Source organism: Crinia signifera, chromosome 11 (assembly GCF_055691185.1).
Source record: "Crinia signifera chromosome 11, ASM5569118v1, whole genome shotgun sequence".
Taxonomy (NCBI): domain Eukaryota; kingdom Metazoa; phylum Chordata; class Amphibia; order Anura; family Myobatrachidae; genus Crinia; species Crinia signifera.
The window spans coordinates 89,348,654-89,367,518 of NC_139227.1; the positions used below are offsets into that span (position 1 = coordinate 89,348,654).

Below are 18,865 nucleotides of genomic sequence, written 5' to 3' on the forward strand. Positions count from 1 at the left end.
TAAAAAAAAAAAAGGCAGTGGCACCTACTGCAGCATCACCCTCCGCCCCCCCCCCCCCCCCTCAGACGCCGGAGATCATTTTGGGTCCTGCCCCGCCCCCATTTCAGGCGCCAGAAATGTGGGTGTGTCCTGCGCCGCTCCGCCCCCCACCAATAGCCGGTGATGTGCCCTGCGACCTCCCGGGTCCCCCACCCTCTTCCTAGATGCCAGAGATGTGCGTCCCACCGCCGCACTGCCTACCCCCCAGACGACGGAGATATTGCGCGACCCTGACCCCCGCCTAGCAGTCCCGGCACCCACCTCCTCTCCAGTAGCTGCATCATTATGGGAACACAGTGCTGGGCCTGCCTCCAGCATCCGCACAGGGATGAGACTGCTGCTATGTCCAGCATGAATTCCCCTGCCGCCAGTCTCCACTTGACCCTGTGCCTGGAGCTCACCCCCTGCTTGGTAATTGCCCTTGGAGCACTGTACCTTCTTTTCTGTACCCAGTGTGCGTGTGTGTGTATGAAACCTTATGAGCCACCTACACCCTTCCTCTGTGTGTGACCCTTTTCACTCCCCATCACCCCTGGTGTATTTCCCCCTATTCTCTTGTATGACACCTTGACCCTCTTCCAACCTCATCCCTGGTCTTAAACCCTCCTGTACCACACATCCCCTGTATGTGTCACCTTCCCCACTCTCCACATCCTTCCTCTGTGTGAGACCCCCTGAACCCACTATGCCTGTGTGACACCTTCTTGCCCCTACCCCCACTGTGACCCCCTGTAGTACTGTACCACCTTCCTCTGTGTTTGACCCTCCTGTCGGCCACTACCCCTGTGTGTCTTACCTCCTGCCTCTGTGTATGCATTTTGACACCCTGTACTTTCCAAACATCCCCTCCTCCTGCATATCACATATATCACATTGTGTACCCTCCTACCCAGGGTGAATGATTTTTTGTTTGTTTTTTACACCTTTTATCCCCACACTGCCTGTCCATGGGTCACCCTGTACAAAGGGGGGGGGGGGGGGTCCTTCTCAAAATTTGCTACGGGGCCCAGAGAGATCTAGTTACGCCCCTGTGCTGGGTGCTTCCACATTATACTACAGGCAGGACATTTCTGTCTATACAGATGGAACAAAGTTATTCCAAACCTTGCCAGAGCCATCTACACCGGTGAACCCTGGTGAGTATGCTTTCCTTCCCCAGGTAACCTAACAGGATTTCTATGGGACCAACAGATGGATGGAGGAGACCTACCTACGTGTCAAGATAGGTAAGTATTCAGATGAAAGGGCTCTGAATGTAATAAAGTTTTATTTTTCATGTGTGTTTGTGTTTTTATTTAATTTATTGGTTCTGCTTTTGAACTATGAGTCCAGCAAGCTCTTTAATGGGCCGCATGCTGGGACTTGTGGTTCTCTAAGTCCCAGTATGCGTTCCAGGCTTGCTGGGACTCATAGTTCCACAGCAAAACCCAATGGTTTATTCTAATTTTTACACTTGAATCAGCTCGGTACCCACTGGGGGTGCCAGACGCGTTCCCGACAGTCGGGATCCCGACAGTCATTTACCCGACGTCGGGATCCCGACTGTCAAAACGCCGACAGCCGGGTGCCCGACGGCCACCCGCTATTTTCCCTTGTGGGGGTCCACGACCCCCATAGAGGGAGAATAGAATAGGTGGCTCGCGCAGCATATCATATGTGACCCAATCTGAATTTATATAAAATATAACATCAAAGGCGAGGGATTGGCTGGCAACTTGGGGCGGATGGAGGCCAGAACTGATGTTATATTTTATATAAATATACATTTACGCTGCAAGGTGAAGTTCCTTCGCATTGCAAGCCGGCCTGCGACTGCAAGATTGAGTAAGTGGAGACTTACTTAGGCTGTAGCCGTAGAGGGACACTGCAACCGATGGTCACAATGTCCCTCTAAACTGCCATTGCATCGCAGTTTGATATGATCACAAATGCCGGCTGTCAGCGCAGGCGGTTTTTGTGTTCCCGGCTGTGACCGTGGTGGACCAGTGGAGGGCGCTGGAGAGCCAAATGCAGAAGGCTCGATATAGGACATACACAGGGGGATCAGGGCACAGTGAACCAGAGTGTTGGCTGAGACCAGGAACAGGGGCGCGGAGTCTAACCTGCCAGCGGTATTCACCAGGGAGCCCCGCAAGGAGCTTTGGACTTAGCTGCGTCTGACAGGCAGGTCGCGGCCCCCTGCCCTGATCCTCTGGACACAGACTAGGGCGAGAATACTTGAGGCTTGGAAAGGAGCTTTGAGAGCAGAGCGGATAAGATACAATCTGGGGATTGCAGGGGATGTCGACCAATGGTGTCGACAGCTGGTTGGAGGCTCAGGTAATGCTGGAGCAATAGGACGTGGTTGGTAGGTCACTATGATATACAGCAGAGGAGTGTCAACCCTGGAGTCGACAGAGCCTGTCGGTAGTTCAGGACAAGGTGGTAAATGTCACTGAGGGCTTGGAAGCCAATGATGATAATCAGTGGAGCACCGGTTACTCAACTGCAGAGGTAGAATGGCAGGAGTCTTCTGGAGATGGTTCGAACCAGGTAAGTATCGTAGGTGCAGGCGACGCTAGAGTGAGACACAGGGGAGCCTGGAGATCTTGGAGTCTTGGGAACTTCTCTGACACAGGAGAACACTGAGAGCAGATAATCAAGAGACTTTATATATGGCATACACTGGGGAGTGAGGACACAGGAGATATGGGAGAATGTCCTGAGAGACGGCCTGGGAGCTGTTGATGACTGTTGGCAGCCTGGGAGCTGCTGATGACTGTTGGCAGCCTGGGAGCTGCAGAACGGCCTGGGAGCCGGAGATGACGACCTGGGAGTCGTTGGTATGTGATGTTGATAACCAGGAGAAAATGACAGAGTCTCTGGAGGCACTTCAGGAAACAGTTGACACAGGATGTTGACAACAGGTGGATGTGTGACAACACTTGAATATGGCAACTGGTGGACGTCGGAGATGACACGGTTGTTGTTAGTCACCAGGAGAAGACAGAAGCACAGAGTCCCTGGAGGCACTTTGGAAAACAGTGGACACAATGTCGACAATAGACGATAATGTGACAATACTTCGATGCAGCAACTGATGGACGTCAGGGATGACACGGATGTTGTTAGTCAAGGATAGACGGAAGAAGCTGAGTATCGACTGTGAGGTAGACAGTGCCTGTGGACAGATCAGGACTGTGATGGTAAAAGTCACTGAAAGGTTTTGAAGGTAGTTTGGCCTGGGAGCCAAGGGGTCTAGCCTGGAAGCTAGTGGTGATTTGCTAGCCAGTGTCAGCGGTATCCTCTGCAGGGGATAACTTGCTAACTCAACCGCAGTGATGGAATTAGCAGGAGTCTCTGGAGATGAACGGAACCAGGTAAGTAGCAGCAGGACACTAGGAGAAGGTATCGCTGGAGACTGGATAGCCAGGAGCCTTGGAATTCTCTGTCTCTGGGGTAACCACACAGGAAGCAGAAAGAACATTTGTTCAAGGCAAGGAGGACTCTGGGAAGCTGGCTTATATTCCTCCAGGTGATTGCTTGATTGTCTGCAGCTTGCAGCAGCAGACAGAACCAGGAAGTATGCCTTGAGTTACCTGGGATCATGTGACTGGTGCTGAACTCAGGGAGCTTCACAGGAGTTCTAATCACTGAGACTGCAGAACAGCTGCAACAGCAGCAGCTAGGAAACAGACAGGCATGGAACATCAGAAATAAATGTGAAACAAGTCAGGTTCATGACACCGGCAAGGGGTGGTATGCAGGGCCGCCGAGAGGGAGGGGGGGAGGGTACATTTTACCTGGGCCCGGGCCTATCAGGGGGGCCCGGGCCAGAGGACACAAAGACACACTTTAAAAAAAACAAATTTTTTTTTTTAAAGGCAGCGGTTTAGCGGGGGTGTGGGTCAGCAGCGGCAGCCTGTGTCACTCTCACTGTGTGCAGATCTGCAGTCTGCAGACAGTGACAGAGGCCGGCATCCAGCTACGGAGCGTCTGCAGAGAAACTGTGTCTGCTGCAGACTAGAGCACAGCTCTTGAGACGCGAGAGGGGAAGGTCAGAAGGTCAGGTTACGTGCAAGGACGCGCGGCATGTGACAGGGGAAGATGAAGTGCAGGCTGGAGCCAGAGGAGCTCCTGAAACTGGCTGCCTCCGGGTCATGCCCTGTAAGTACATTTTTTTCTGCCCTGCCTCTTAATACTTAATTATTTTCCATATCTATCTATCTATCTATCTATCTCTATAGATCTATCTATCTATATCTATATTTCTATCTATCTCTATAGATCTATCTATCTATAGATCTATCTATCTATGTATCTCTATAGATCTATCTATCTATCTATCTATCTATCTATCTATCTATCTATCTCTATAGATCAGGGGTGGGGAACCACCGGCCCGCGGGCCGGATACGGCCCCCGCACCCAGTATGTCCGGCCCGCCCACCTATATTACTTTTTAAACAGCCACCCACCCGGCTATATTACCGATTAATCAGCCGCCCGCCCGCCTATATTACTGAAGTATCAGCCGCCCGCCTATATTACATACCAGCCGCCGAGGATGGCTGCTGCTGCTGCCGCCAGGGAGATGTACATAAGACGCGCCCGCCAATCACTGCTGGCGCATCACCTCCACAGCCACTGTGATTGGCGGGCGCGTCTTCTGCACATCTCTCCGGCGGCAGCAGCCATCCCCGGCGGCTGGTATGTAATATAGGCGGGCGGCTGTTACATCAGTAATATAGGCGGGCGGGCGGCTGATTAATCGGTAATATAGCCGGGGAGATGTGCATAAGACGCACTGGCCAATCACAGTGGCTGTGGAGGTGTGTCGCCGGCAGTGATTTGCGGGCGTGATGCGGGCGGTAGGGAGGGGGACTCGCGAGGTTTGGGATGTGCCCGCCATGCATTGCACTGCATGGGCGGGAGCATCGGAGGTCAGAGTACAGCAGCCGCAGCAGCAGCAGCCATCACGCTGTGCTGCCGCAGCTAAATCAGTGTAAACTTGTAAAGGTAAATGCTGCTTCTCTCACCCTCCCTTCCCCAGTGACTGACAGATCCAGGGGTTGTCATTTACCCCTGGATTCACCCCCAAACAGGTTAATGTGATTATGTCTGATTATCATAATCAGACATAATCACATTAACCTGTTTGGGGGTGACACCCCCCCCCCCCCCTTCCTCCACACTGTCACTTTTTATGGTGTGTCTGCCCACATGTATATGTCGCTGCCCGTGTGTATATGTCGCTGCCCGTGTGTATAATGCCCACATGTATATGCCGCTGCCCTGTGTATAATGCCCACATGTATATGCCGCTGCCCTGTGTATAATGCCCACATGTATATGCCGCTGCCCTGTGTATAATGCCCACATGTATATGCCGCTGCCCTGTGTATAATGCCCACATGTATATGCCACTGCCCTGTGTATAATGCCCACATGTATATGCCGCTGCCCTGTGTATAATGCCCACATGTATATGCCGCTGCCCATGTGTATAATGCCCACATGTATATGCCGCTGCCAGTGTGTATAATTCCCACATGTATATGCCGCTGCCAGTGTGTATAATGCCCACATGTATATGCCGCTGCCCTGTGTATAATGCCCACATGTATATGCCGCTACCCTGTGTATAATGCCCACATGTATATGTCGCTACCCTGTGTATAATGCCCACATGTATATGTCGCTGCCAGTGTGTATAATGCCCACATGTATTTGCCGCTGCCCTGTGTATAATGCCCACATGTATATGCCGCTGCCAGTGTGTATAATGCCCACATGTATATGCCGCTGCCCTGTGTATAATGCCCACATGTATATGCCGCTGCCCTGTGTATAATGCCTACATGTATATGCCGCTGCCCTGTGTATAATGCCCACATGTATATGCCGCTGCCAGTGTGTATAATGCACACATGTATATGCCGCTGCCCTGTGTATAATGCCCACATGTATATGCCGCTGCCCTGTGTATAATGCCCACATGTATATGCCGCTGCCCTGTGTATAATGCCCACATGTATATGCCGCTGCCAGTGTGTATAATGCCCACATGTATATGCCGCTGCCCTGTGTATAATGCCCACATGTATATGCCGCTGCCCTGTGTATAATGCCCACATGTATATGCCGCTGCCCTGTGTATAATGCCCACGCGTATATGCCGATAATTGATCATTTTTATATGGCCCCCGAAGGGTTTTCAAATTTTCCAAATGGCCCTCGGTAGAAAAAAGGTTCATACTTTTTGTACTGTACTTTTGTACTGTACTATGTGATGCGCGGGAGTGCGCATCGCATAGTTCTAAACGGACGGCAGAAGAACGGAGCGTCTATGGGCTCCTTAACTCTGAACGGTCTTCTCCAAAGCATAAATATACACACAAAAAGACATTCACTTTCCCATATAAATACCCCCACTGTAGTCACCGCTGGGCACCCGGATCCATCCTCCCAAAAGTGCTCGGCACCTTACTTCCCACTTATCCTGGAGCAGGATAAGTGGAACGCACGTGAGTGTGCCCTGACTTCCTACCAGAAGCCGGACGCCCGGCGGGGATGGAGAGATGGGTCTACAGTGGAGGTATTTATATGGGTAAGTGAATGTCTTTTTGTGTGTATATTTATGCTGCCATGCTCCTGGGAGTGGGTTCTTCTCATGTGCTAAACACGCCCTTAACATGCCGTGTCACCCCCATGGGGGCCCCTGGAAGTTGATGTACCGGGGCCCAGGATTTCTCTTGGCAGCCCTGGTGGTATGCACCTCCTCCTGCATTTGCATTGCTTGAGGATTCCACATGATAAGCTGCTTATCATTTGCGACCCAAGAATAGAATAGAGTAGAATCAACTTTATTGGCCATGTGTGCTTGAGCACACTAGGAATTTTTTGTGGATTTACAGTGCAGCATCAAGCATGGATAAGGGGGGGGAGGCACTACATACATTACATTGAGATATTACATGCAGGGACCACATGCCCGCTGAGCAGCACAGCCATCAGCGGCGCCACTGGTCTCTGCAGCAGCCAGGTAGGTAACAATATAAGTAGTGTTCCCGCTAGGCTGTTTTAGCGGGGCGCTGCGCCCTGCCCGAATTTTTAAAGGGCAAAATGCGTTCTGCCCCTCTAGCAGCGCCCCACTAAAACAGCCTCACGGGGAAGCCCAGCGCCACCGTAGACGGCAATGCCCGGCGCTTACCCTGCAGCACAGCGACTTCGGAGGGACCAGGCCCGCCCCCTTTGATGACGGCGGTGGCTGGGCCCTCCCCCTTTGATGACGTTGCGACCCGGGACCGCCCCCAGCTGTGACATCAGTGGGCCCGGTCCGCCTGCCGGCGCCCTGCCTGCTCTAAATGTTACAGTGAACACTAATAAGCAGGGACAGTACAGTATCACACAGGGAACACATACCTGCCGAGCTGCACAGCACCTAGGCAGCCTTCAGCGGCGCCACTGGTCGTTGCCGCAGCCAGGTAGGTAACATTAAGGGCAAAGACAGCACAGTTACAGCAGAGACATTACAGTTATCACACAGGGGACATGAGGTCATACATGAGGTTACATACTGTATGGCTGAGTGCACAGATCCCAGGCAGCCATTTGTGGCGCCAAATTCCTATAGGAGAACCAGCGGTGGTGGTGGTGGTGGTTGGTGGTGGGGGGGCGCGAGTCACTGAGGCCTGGGGAGATACATTAAGGCCTGAAGCTGGAGTTGGGCCCTCCCTGGGCTGAGTTCCACGCCTCTGCCCCCTATAGTTTAATCATACCTCCTCCCTCGGGGGTCGGGGGCCGCCGCCACAGGATTGATGGCTCCTGCATCTCCTGATGCTGGGGGACAGCGGCTTGGGCCTGTGGGCCTGATCTTTACCCTGTCCTGGCCTGTTGCCGCCTCTGGGTGCCATCATCACCTCTGGGGGTCATCATGCCAGGGACCGTGCCTGCGGCTGGGTCCTGAGCCTCTGGTACCGTCCCCGGTGGCTGAGCTGTGTGTCGCTCTCTGCGGCCTGCTCCAGTGCCGCGTCTTACAGTGCTGCATCTCCTGCCTTTGCAGTGTGCCCACCGCGGCTGGGGTGGGGGAGTGGTCACCGTGCCGCCATCCGTCCTCCGTCCAGGGTGCCCTTTCTCCGGCCTCTACCGGAAGCTCAGCTAAATTTATATAAAATATAACATCAAAGATGAGGGATTGGCTGGCAACTTGGGGCGGATGGAGGCCAGAACTGATGTTATATTTTATACACCTGCAAGGTGAAGATTTCTTTGCCTCGCAAGCCGGCCTGCGACTACAAGTCTGAGTAAGATGAGACTTACTTAAGCTGTAGTCGTATAGGAACACCCTGACTGATGGTCGCAAAGACCCTCTAAACTGCCATTGCATCGCAGTTTGATATGATCACAAATGCCGGCAAGGGGTGGTAAGCACCTCCTCCTGCATTTGCATTGCTTGAGGATCCCACATGATAAGCTGCTGTGAGCAGCTTATCATATGTGACCCAAGCTGAATTTATATAAAATATAACATCAAAGGCGAGTGATTGGCTGGCAACTTGGGGCGGATGGAGGCCAGAACTGATGTTATGTTTTATATAAATATACATTTACGCTGCAAGGTGAAGTTCCTTCGCCTTGCAAGCCGGCCTGCGACTGCAAGACTGAGTAAGTGGAGACTAATGGAGCCCACGCACGCACCGATCCCGGCGTGCGTTGTGGGCTTAACTAGCACACATAGCATTGCATCGTATGCCTTGTGCATACGATGTGCATGCGATGCGATGCTAGAAAAAGCTAGTACAAAAAGTATGTGCAGCACATACTTTTTGTACTGTACGATGAGGTGCCACGGGAGCGTGCACCCCATCGTACAGCATCGCACCGCCGGCAATGGTGCGTGTGTGGGCTCCTTTACTTAAGCTGTAGCCGTAGAGGGACACTGCAACCGATGGTCACAATGTCCCTCTAAACTGCCATTGCATCGCAGTTTGATATGATCACAAATGCCGGCAGTGGGTGGTATGCACCTCCTCCTGCATTTGCATTGCTTATGGATTCCACATGATAAGCTGCTGTGAGCAGCTTATCATATGTGACCCAAGCTAAATTTATATAAAATATAACATCAAAGGCGAGTGATTGGCTGGCAACTTGGGGCGGATGGAGGCCAGAACTGATGTTATATTTTCTATAAATATACATTTACGGTGCATGGTGAAGTTATCTCCCCATGTGACTCCAATATCTTCGGCCACTTAAAAAACAAACACGTAAAGGTGAACGGTTCACCTGTGACAAGGAGGTGCAGGAGACCCCGGAAACCTGGATTCATCAGCAACCAAGGAGTTTCTACACTGAATCCATCCACTACCTTGTTACGCGCTGGATCATTGCATCAATGTCAATTATGTGTAGTTGTAATGTTACACATGAACTGTAATTAAATATTCTTTGATTAAAATATTGTTTACATACAACCGTAGTCTCCCTTTTCATTTGGGCACACCTTATATATGATCTGTAGACCCCATTTTCTATGCAGATGTCATTTGTTCAGTATGTAAATGGTAGTGTCTACAAAACTCCTATGGACAAATCTCTACTTATACTCCAGCAAATGTGATTGTAAAACTCATTATGGCCCTTATTCTGGTTGCCACGCAGGGAACGGTGGTGGCACTGTGCATACGCAACCAGGACAGCGGGCGGGGGTGGCCCCATTAGCATATGGTAGTGTTTCATGGACGTTCCTATAAGAACTCAGGGCGTTCTCATGCTAATGAGGCCATGATGCGGGGGGTGGGCAGCTGCTGATATCACCGGATGCCAGCTGCCCGCCCATTTCCTTCCCAGTGTGCCCACATATGTAAGTGCCTTGAAAGTCACTTTTATTTGCGTGCACGCACCACATCCTTCAATGGTCGGCGACCATCAAAAGATGTGGCTGTTCCCCCCTGGCCTGTGAATGGATGTTACTGTGTGGATGTTACTGCGCCAGCCAACCATTCACAAGGCGGGCTTTGGTGTAATCAGAACGCGGCAAATTTGCACCCTTGCGAATCAACCAGAATAATCCCCTATATGTAAATTACAAGAGAGGAAATGATCACATACTCACCTGCTATTAAATGGTGCCCTCCGGGATACCAGGTGTAGGGGGTGCGGGAATTCCAGCAGATGTAACGGGATGCACTTCTGGAAGTCAGAACATCGCCTCTAAATTCCGGAGTCCCTTGTGCATTCCGGGAGTGCGGACCAGCATGGATTGGAGTCTATGAAAAGGGGGGAATCACTGATACCATTTCTCTGACTGAGCCCTGAAATGTCTTTTTGCAATTATCATACATTAAATGCTGTTAAATCTATGTAATACATGACATGCAAATAATAGTAAAGCGTGGAGCAGATACTGTAAAAAACAATATATGTAATTCAACGTAGTGGAACGATCACATTGTAAATAAGCTGGAAACTGATTATAGCCGCTGGCCAATGTAACAGGTGAAGAATAGTCAGTGTGATGAGCTGACGGCTGGGAACCGTGTAATGTATATTACATTTCACATTGAGCTCTCTAAGGGCAGTATTCAATGAGGCCAATTCGCCATGTTTTATGGCGAATTTGTGCTATTTTTGCATTGGAAGGTGATTTTTTGTGTAAGAAAGTGAATCACCCTATTCAACGTGCACTTTTCGCCATCTTTCTAAGTGATTTTCGCCATGTGTCGCCATGTAGCAAATCGCCATCTTTTCATGGTGAAGTGGAATGTAAACTTTTAAAATAAAGTTGTTGTTTTTTTACATTTGGTGTAAAAAAAATCAGGAATTTTATTCTGTGAATGGGCATGTTATTTTTTATTCATGTGCTTATAGCACATGAATATATATTTAATTAATTTTTATTTTTTTTACACATAACAGCCAGCAGGGGGCCGGGAGCCGAGAGCCGCTCATTAGATATTCATATATTCACTGCTCCCGATCATTACATATGCACGATCAGGAGCAGTGAATACCCGGTCCCCTGCTGGCTCTCCCGGGGGGCAGCTTGTGCTGCCTGGGTCCCGGGAGCCCTCCTCCCCTCCACATACGTTCTGGGGCAGGCAGGGAGACTTCCATCTCCCTGCCTGCCGCCGTCCCCCGGCTCCCTGCAGGACGCCGCAGGGGTTAAGATTTGCCGTTAGGTGCAGCGCGCCCCTGCGACATTGAATACAGGGATAGCAGATATCAGACGATTCTTGATAAACTGCACATGTGCACGGCCCCTAGTACCCATTCGAAGTCCTTCTATTCCATTCCAGACTCTTCACCCACTCTACTATTGTAGCAGAATCCTCCTCTCCCCCCATGTCAGCCTGCCCACCTAAACCCCTGCTCTAGCAGCATCCTCCTCTCCCCCCATGTCAGCCTGCCCACCTACGCCCCTGCTCTAGCAGCATCCTTCTCTCCCCCCATGTCAGCCTGCCCACCTACACCCCTGCTCTAGCAGCATCCTCCACTCCCCCATGTCAGCCTGCCCACCTACACCCCTGCTCTAGCAGCATCCTCCTCTCCCCCATGTCAGCCTGCCCACCTACACCCCTGCTCTAGCAGCATCCTCCTCTCCCCCCATGCCAGCCTGCCCACCTACACCCCTGCTCTAGCAGCATCCTCCTCTGCCCCCATGTCAGCCTGCCCACCTACACCCCTGCTCTAGCAGCATCCTCCTCTCCCCTATGTCAGCCTGCCCACCTACACCCCTGCTCTAGCAGCATCCTCATCTCCCCCCATGTCAGCCTGCCCACCTACACCCCTGCTCTAGCAGCATCCTCTTCTCCCCCCATCTCAGCCTGCCCAACTACACCCCTGCTCTAGCAGCATCCTCCTCTCCCCCCCAGTCAGCCTGCCCAACTACACATCTGCTCTAGCAGCATCCTCCTCTCCCCCCATGTCAGCCTGCCCACCTACACCCCTGCTCTAGCAGCATCCTCCTCTCCCCCATGTCAGCCTGCCACCTACACCCCTGCTCTAGCAGCATCCTCCTCTTCCCCCATTTCAGCCTGCCCACCTACACCCCTGCTCTAGCAGCATCCTCCTCTCCCCCCATGTCAGCCTGCCCACCTACACCCCTGCTCTAGCAGCATCCTCCTCTCCCCCCCATGTCAGCCTGCCCACCTACACCCCTGCTCTAGCAGCATCCTCCTCTCCCCCCATGTCAGCCTGCCCACCTACACCCCTGCTCTAGCAGCATCCTCCTCTCCCCCCATGTCAGCCTGCCCACCTACACCCCTGCTCTAGCAGCATCCTCCTCTCCCCCCATGTCAGCCTGCCCACCCCTGCTCTAGCAGCATCCTCCTCTCCCCCATGTCAGCCTGCCCACCTACAACCCTGCTCTAGCAGCATACTCCTCCCCCCCATGTCAGCCTACCCACCTACAACCCTGCTCTAGCAGCATCCTCCTCTCCTCCCCTGTGGCAGCAGGAGAAGGAGAAGACCCAGCGGCTGCAGGAGCACCAGAGGAGAGAAGTTACTGCAGCTGTGGGAGCAGGTGGAGGTCCGCGGATGCAGAAGCCCAGGAGGAAAACTGTCACTACAGCCATGGGAGGAGGAGGAGGCCTGTGGCTGTCATCGCTGTAAATGTAAGACCCTCCATTGCTAGTGAAATCAAGACATGAGTCCTCTCCTCTTCCCCCATCACCCCCTGGAACCTCACCTCATCACATCACCTCACCAACTCTATCCCTGCCACACCCCCCTCACAATCTCTCCCCTCACCACCTATCGCCCCCGTCACCTCACCCCTAACCTGCATTCTCTCCTCCCCCTCATCATCCCTAGTCACCTGACCACCTCTCGCCCCATCACCTCACACCTGACCTGCATCCTCTCCTCCCCCTCATCATCCCTAGTCACCTCACCAGCTCTCGCCCGCTCATCACCTCACCCCCTCTCTATCTCACTCCTGCTGCTCTCTGTCTCCCCTCTCTCCACCTTCTCTTTTTAGCACCCACCCCCCATAGAAGCACTGTAGTGACAAAGGTGGTGGTGGTGGGAGGCCCTTTCAAGATTTAGCTATGGGGCCCTGCAAGTTCTAGTTACCAGCATTAGGCTGGAAGAAAATTAGGTTTTTGGCAATAGTGGCGGAGTTAGGGTTAGGCTGTGGTCAGGAGGGTTCGGCTATTAGAAAGAAGGGGGGTTAGGGTTAGGCTGTGGGGCACGAAGGTTAGGCACTAGCAAGGAGGGATAGGATGATGGCATCTGTATTCTGACTGCCAGCATCTACACCACCAGTCATCTGCATGTATTTCATAAATAATATACGAGTATACATACATATATACATGGGGCAAACACAGACACATACCATACATAGACACAGGGTATATATGCACATATACCATACATACACACAGAACATACATGCACACATACACGCACACATACCAGACATACACACACACACACACACACACACATATACCATACATACCATATATATACAGTACTCGAGTATAAGCCTACTTTTTCAGAACATTTTTTACGCTGAAAAAGACCCACTCGGCTTATACTCGAGTGAGGGTCCCACTTGAGTCAATACGTTTCCCCAGTTTTTTGTTGTAAAATTAGATGCCTCGGCTTATATTCGGTTGGACTTATAATCGAGTATATACGGTATACACAGGACATACACATACCATACTTAGACACAGGCCATACATACACACAGGGCATACATACACGCACACATCTATACATACACACACACACAGAGGGCCTACACGCACACATACCATACATACATAGATGGCATAGATACACACATACTATACATACACCCATGCAGGGAATACACGCACACATATCATACATACAAACACAGAGGGCATACATGCACATAACATACATATACACAGTGCATACACGCATACATATACACAGGGCATACACATAATATATCCCATACATAATACAGACAGGACATAAATACACACATACCATACATACACACACACACACACACACACATGGCATACACAGACACATACCATACATAGACACAGGGCATACATGCACACATACCATATATACAAACAGGGCATACGCACACATATACCATACATACACACGTAGCATAAACACACACTATGGGGGACATTTACCAAAATGGATTCGTAGAAAAAAGGTGTATTCGTAGGGAGAAATACACCTTTTTTTTACGAATTTGTATTTTCGGGATTTACAATCCCAAAAATACAACAATTCGTAGTCCTAAAGATGGAACATTCGTATTTGTAGTTACAAATACGAATGTCTACACCATCGATAGGATACGACAGAAATCACCATTCAAAAGAATGGTGGTTTCTGATTTACTAAGCAGCCGTACTGACAATACGGCTGCTTAGTGGTGTGAAACACCCACGCAAATACGACAGGAAAATAGAACACCATTTTCCTGTTCTATTTGCGTTTTAGCCTGCACGGATCAGTCAGATCCGTGCAGGCTGCAGTGTAAAAAAATAGAAAAAATAAATAAATAAAAAAAAAAAACGGCGTGGGGTCCCCCCCACAGCCGAAACCAGCACCAGGCTGAAGGAGCCGGGGCCGGTAATTAAAAATCAGGGAGCCCGACAAATAGGGGTTCCCCGATTTTTAACAACCAGCCCCAGGCTCCAGGTCCGGGGCTGGTTCCCAAAATACGGGGGACAAAATGAGTAGGGGTCCCCCGTATTTTAAGAACCAGCCCCAGGCACAACCAGCCGGCAGGGTAATGTCACAGCCGGGGGACACTTATAATATAAGGTCCCGCGGCCAAAACATTCTCCCTACCGACCAGTCAGCCTGGCCAGGGGCCCTGGGGGAGTGGGGACCCCCCCAATAAAGGGGTCCCCCCCCTCCAGGACTTACCTGACCAGGCTGAAGCCTGGTGCTGTCCCCGGTGACCCTGGAGCGGTGGTCACCGGGCTGATGGTATTGTGTAAAAAATAGATAAACCATTGTTTTTTACTGTGGCACTACAAGTGCCAGCAAGCTGGGACTTGGAGAACCACAAGTCCCAGCCTGCTGGGCATTAAAGGGCCCGCTGGCACTTGTAGTTCTACAGTTAAAAAAATAGTGCACAAAACACACTGACACACTTTTAAAATAAAACTTTATTACACACAAAGCCCACACATACTGATACTTACCTATCTTCTTCCCATAGGTCGCCCTGATGTCCTGTGTCGTCTTCGGGATCCATGTCGACGTCCTTCTTCATGTCGACGTCGCTGTCGGCGATGGTGTCCCCGTCCGGATCCGAAGAAATCCATTTGGGAAGCTGTGGAAGGAAACCATACTCACCTGTCCCAGCGCGACGTAGTCCAGGTAAGGGTCTTTGCAAAAAAATAAACCGAAAACCCCGAAACCAAACCGGACTCTGACGGAGACGCACGTGTGTTTATTTACATCGTGCGGCTCCGCCTCCCGAATGCCGCTATTGGCCGCCTTGCGGCCTAGCGGCTCCTGATTGGCCGCTAGGCCGCAAGGCGGCCAATAGCGGCATTCGGGAGGCGGAGCCGCACGATGTAAACACACCATGTGTCTCCGTCGTGTCCGGTTTGGTTTCGGGGCTGTCGGTTTGTTTTTTTGCAAAGACCCTTACCTGGACTACGTCGCGCTGGGACAGGTGAGTATGGTTTCCTTCCACAGCTTCCCAAATGGATTTCTTCGGATCCGGACGGGGACACCATCGCCGACAGCGACGTCGACATGAAGAAGGACGTCGACATGGATCCCGAAGACGACACAGGACATCAGGGCGACCTATGGGAAGAAGATAGGTAAGTATCAGTATGTGTGGGCTTTGTGTGTAATAAAGTTTTATTTTAAAAGTGTGTCAGTGTGTTTTGTGCACTATTTTTTTAACTGTAGAACTACAAGTGCCAGCGGGCCCTTTAATGCCCAGCAGGCTGGGACTTGTGGTTCTCCAAGTCCCAGCTTGCTGGGGAGGCTTGCTGGCACTTGTAGTGCCACAGTAAAAAACAATGGTTTATCTATTTTTTACACAATACCATCAGCCCGGTGACCACCGCTCCAGGGTCACCGGGGACAGCACCAGGCTTCAGCCTGGTCAGGTAAGTCCTGGAGGGGGGGGACCCCTTTATTGGGGGGGTCCCCACTCCCCCAGGGCCCCTGGCCAGGCTGACTGGTCGGTAGGGAGAATGTTTTGGCCGCGGGACCTTATATTATAAGTGTCCCCCGGCTGTGACATTACCCTGCCGGCTGGTTGTGCCTGGGGCTGGTTCTTAAAATACGGGGGACCCCTACTCATTTTGTCCCCCGTATTTTGGGAACCAGCCCCGGACCTGGAGCCTGGGGCTGGTTGTTAAAAATCGGGGAACCCCTATTTGTCGGGTTCCCTGATTTTTAATTACCGGCCCCGGCTCCTTCAGCCTGGTGCTGGTTTCGGCTGTGGGGGGGACCCCACGCCGTTTTTTTTTTTATTTATTTATTTTTCAATTTTTTTTTACACCTTGCAGCCTGCACGGATCTGACTTGATCCGTGCAGACTGCTAGAAATAATTCGTATTAGCGGCCGTATATACGGCCGCTAATACGAATCATTACACCATCGGAGGGTTACAAAGCAGTCGTATCTGACTGCTTTGTAAATCCCCCTCCGGAACACGACTTTGCATACGACTTAAACAGTCGTATGCAGTCGTAGGGAAACAACCAATACGAAAAACTAGGTTTTTCATATTGGTAAATTTCCCCCTATGTTTATAAAAACACATAAGCAATAAACATTAAGTAAATAAGCCTCACAAGAAGCAATCATAGATTATTCCCCACACCCCCACTGCGGCAGTGCTACCATGACATCACTGTGCTCGCTGGGCCAGCATACAGTGATGTATTAATTATGTTCTTACACTCCTCACCACACTGCCTATTCCCCTTCTGCTGGCACCAACAACAAAGCACACATACCTGGGGAGTCAGCCTCACCAGGCCAGCAGCAGCTCCACCTCACAGCCCTGTGAGGTAGAGAGAGAGAGGAGCTGCCTGAAAGCCGAGGAACTGTGCGCTGCAGCGCCACCTATCTGCAGCTCTACAACATTACATCAAAAACTGTCTACATGTATTCCCCACAGTTCCGCTCTCTATAAAAAAAAAATGTCAGCTGGCTTGAATGAACGGGGGCCCTTTCAGAGAGGGGGGACCGGGGATACATACACCCCCCCCCCAATCCAGCCCACCAAAGTCGTTCGGTGTCAGGGACTGGAAATGCGCAAACCCTAACCATCAGGGCTGGTTCCGAATTTGAGGCCTGATTCAGTACCGCTCGCTCAGCAGTGGTCAGTTGCTACTTAGTGAGCGGCATAACACGCGCCCCCTGCCACCGAATCCTGTCGGTAACATGCGAGGGGATGTACGCGAACATTTCCCCTCACATGCGGCCATCAAATGATTTCTCTCCTCTTAAGAAATAAACTGAGTTTCTTTTCCATCGGAGTCCGCCAAAGAGGGGGTGGGCGCTGACATCATGTGGCGTCAGCCGCCGGCCATCGACCCACCTGCGTTCCAAGGGAATGGCCAGCGTTTTCATGGGGACGCTTATAAAACGCTCCGGCCTTTTCCTGTACCCTCCCCTACCCGTGCAAGCACCTCACGTTTGACAGGTGTCGAAAGCGTTCGCACAGCGGCCCTGCATATGCGTATAATTGGCCATAAGCATGCGCAGAGCAGCACCATCAGTACACTGGGGACGATCACTCCTGAATCACCCCCTCAGATCGATACGCGCGATCCTGAATCAGCCTCCAACTGCGCTGTTTTAGGACTTAATGACAATAAACTTCCTGTCATCCGTCAGTCTAGTAATCTCTGAGGTGTGTTAATGGCGATTAAATATGACCAGAGAGACAATAAGTGAAAAGCGCAGGTTACGTAATAAGTCCGCAACCTGAGTACCCTTTATACCTAACTACGTGCAAACAAAACGTAGCGCAGCGTAGCGTACCTTTATTGTATATTATACACCAAGAACCGATACCTTAATAAGAGATCCCTTCGCAGTACTTTGTCTCTAATCTGCGAATATACCTTTAAGGACAGTGTCCGTAATATACCTTTATCGCTAAATGCGAATAACAGACACAAACCACAGTATAGAAGTAAGGAGATAAGAACTCCGCAAAAAGGTTGTATTTAAGTCCCTAATGGACACAAGGGGGTTACAGGAATAGAAAATACAGGTTTAACAGGTAATACAATAGACTAACAATAAAATACTATAATCAGGCTCTGCTAGGGGGAAGGAAACAGATACAAGACACAATCAGCCAACAATATAATAAGAATAAATACCGTTAATGCAACCGTTACCGTCTCATCAAATATGCGAAGCGCAGTCCGGTCAGAGCTCACTATCGTTCAGGGATGAACTATAGTCCGGTGGAAAGTCAGGGAAAGGTAGATGTGCCGAAGTGACTGTGACTGCTCTGGGTTGCCTATCTTATAGGGTCAGAAGGGGGAGGTCAAAGGCCATTTCCATTGGTCAGAGATCGTATGTCAGGTCCACTGTGATTGGGGGTAAGATGATACAACTGGTTTGACTAGGTGCAGGGGAGTGAACTTTAAGAGTCCTTTGTTTGATGGTTTCGGCGTCAGCAGTGATAAGAACCAGTTTCATCCAGATTCCTTTGTTACATACTTTCAACAGAAACTGTCTCTGGAATATGGATTATGTCCATAACTATCGGGCCGTGTCTATTGCGAAATATTCGCAATGACCGGAATACTATGCATAAGAAACGGAACGGAACGGTACTAAACATGATACAGACAGATGTATGCAGGGCTAACTAAGCTATGTGTG

At 50.9% G+C, this 18,865-nt stretch overlaps 1 long non-coding RNA gene across 1 annotated transcript in view; it reads right to left on the minus strand.

Moving 5' to 3' along the window:
- LOC146045321 (uncharacterized) overlaps positions 1-17,026 on the minus strand; it is a 30,423-nt gene extending 13,397 nt beyond the window's left edge. Inside the window, exons 1-2 of the long non-coding RNA XR_014465411.1 lie at positions 16,975-17,026; positions 10,139-10,292 (exon numbers count right to left, since the gene is read on the minus strand). This is a non-coding gene — a long non-coding RNA (uncharacterized LOC146045321). The remainder of the gene's footprint in view (positions 1-10,138; positions 10,293-16,974) is intronic.
- Between the last annotated feature and the right edge of the window lie 1,839 nt (positions 17,027-18,865).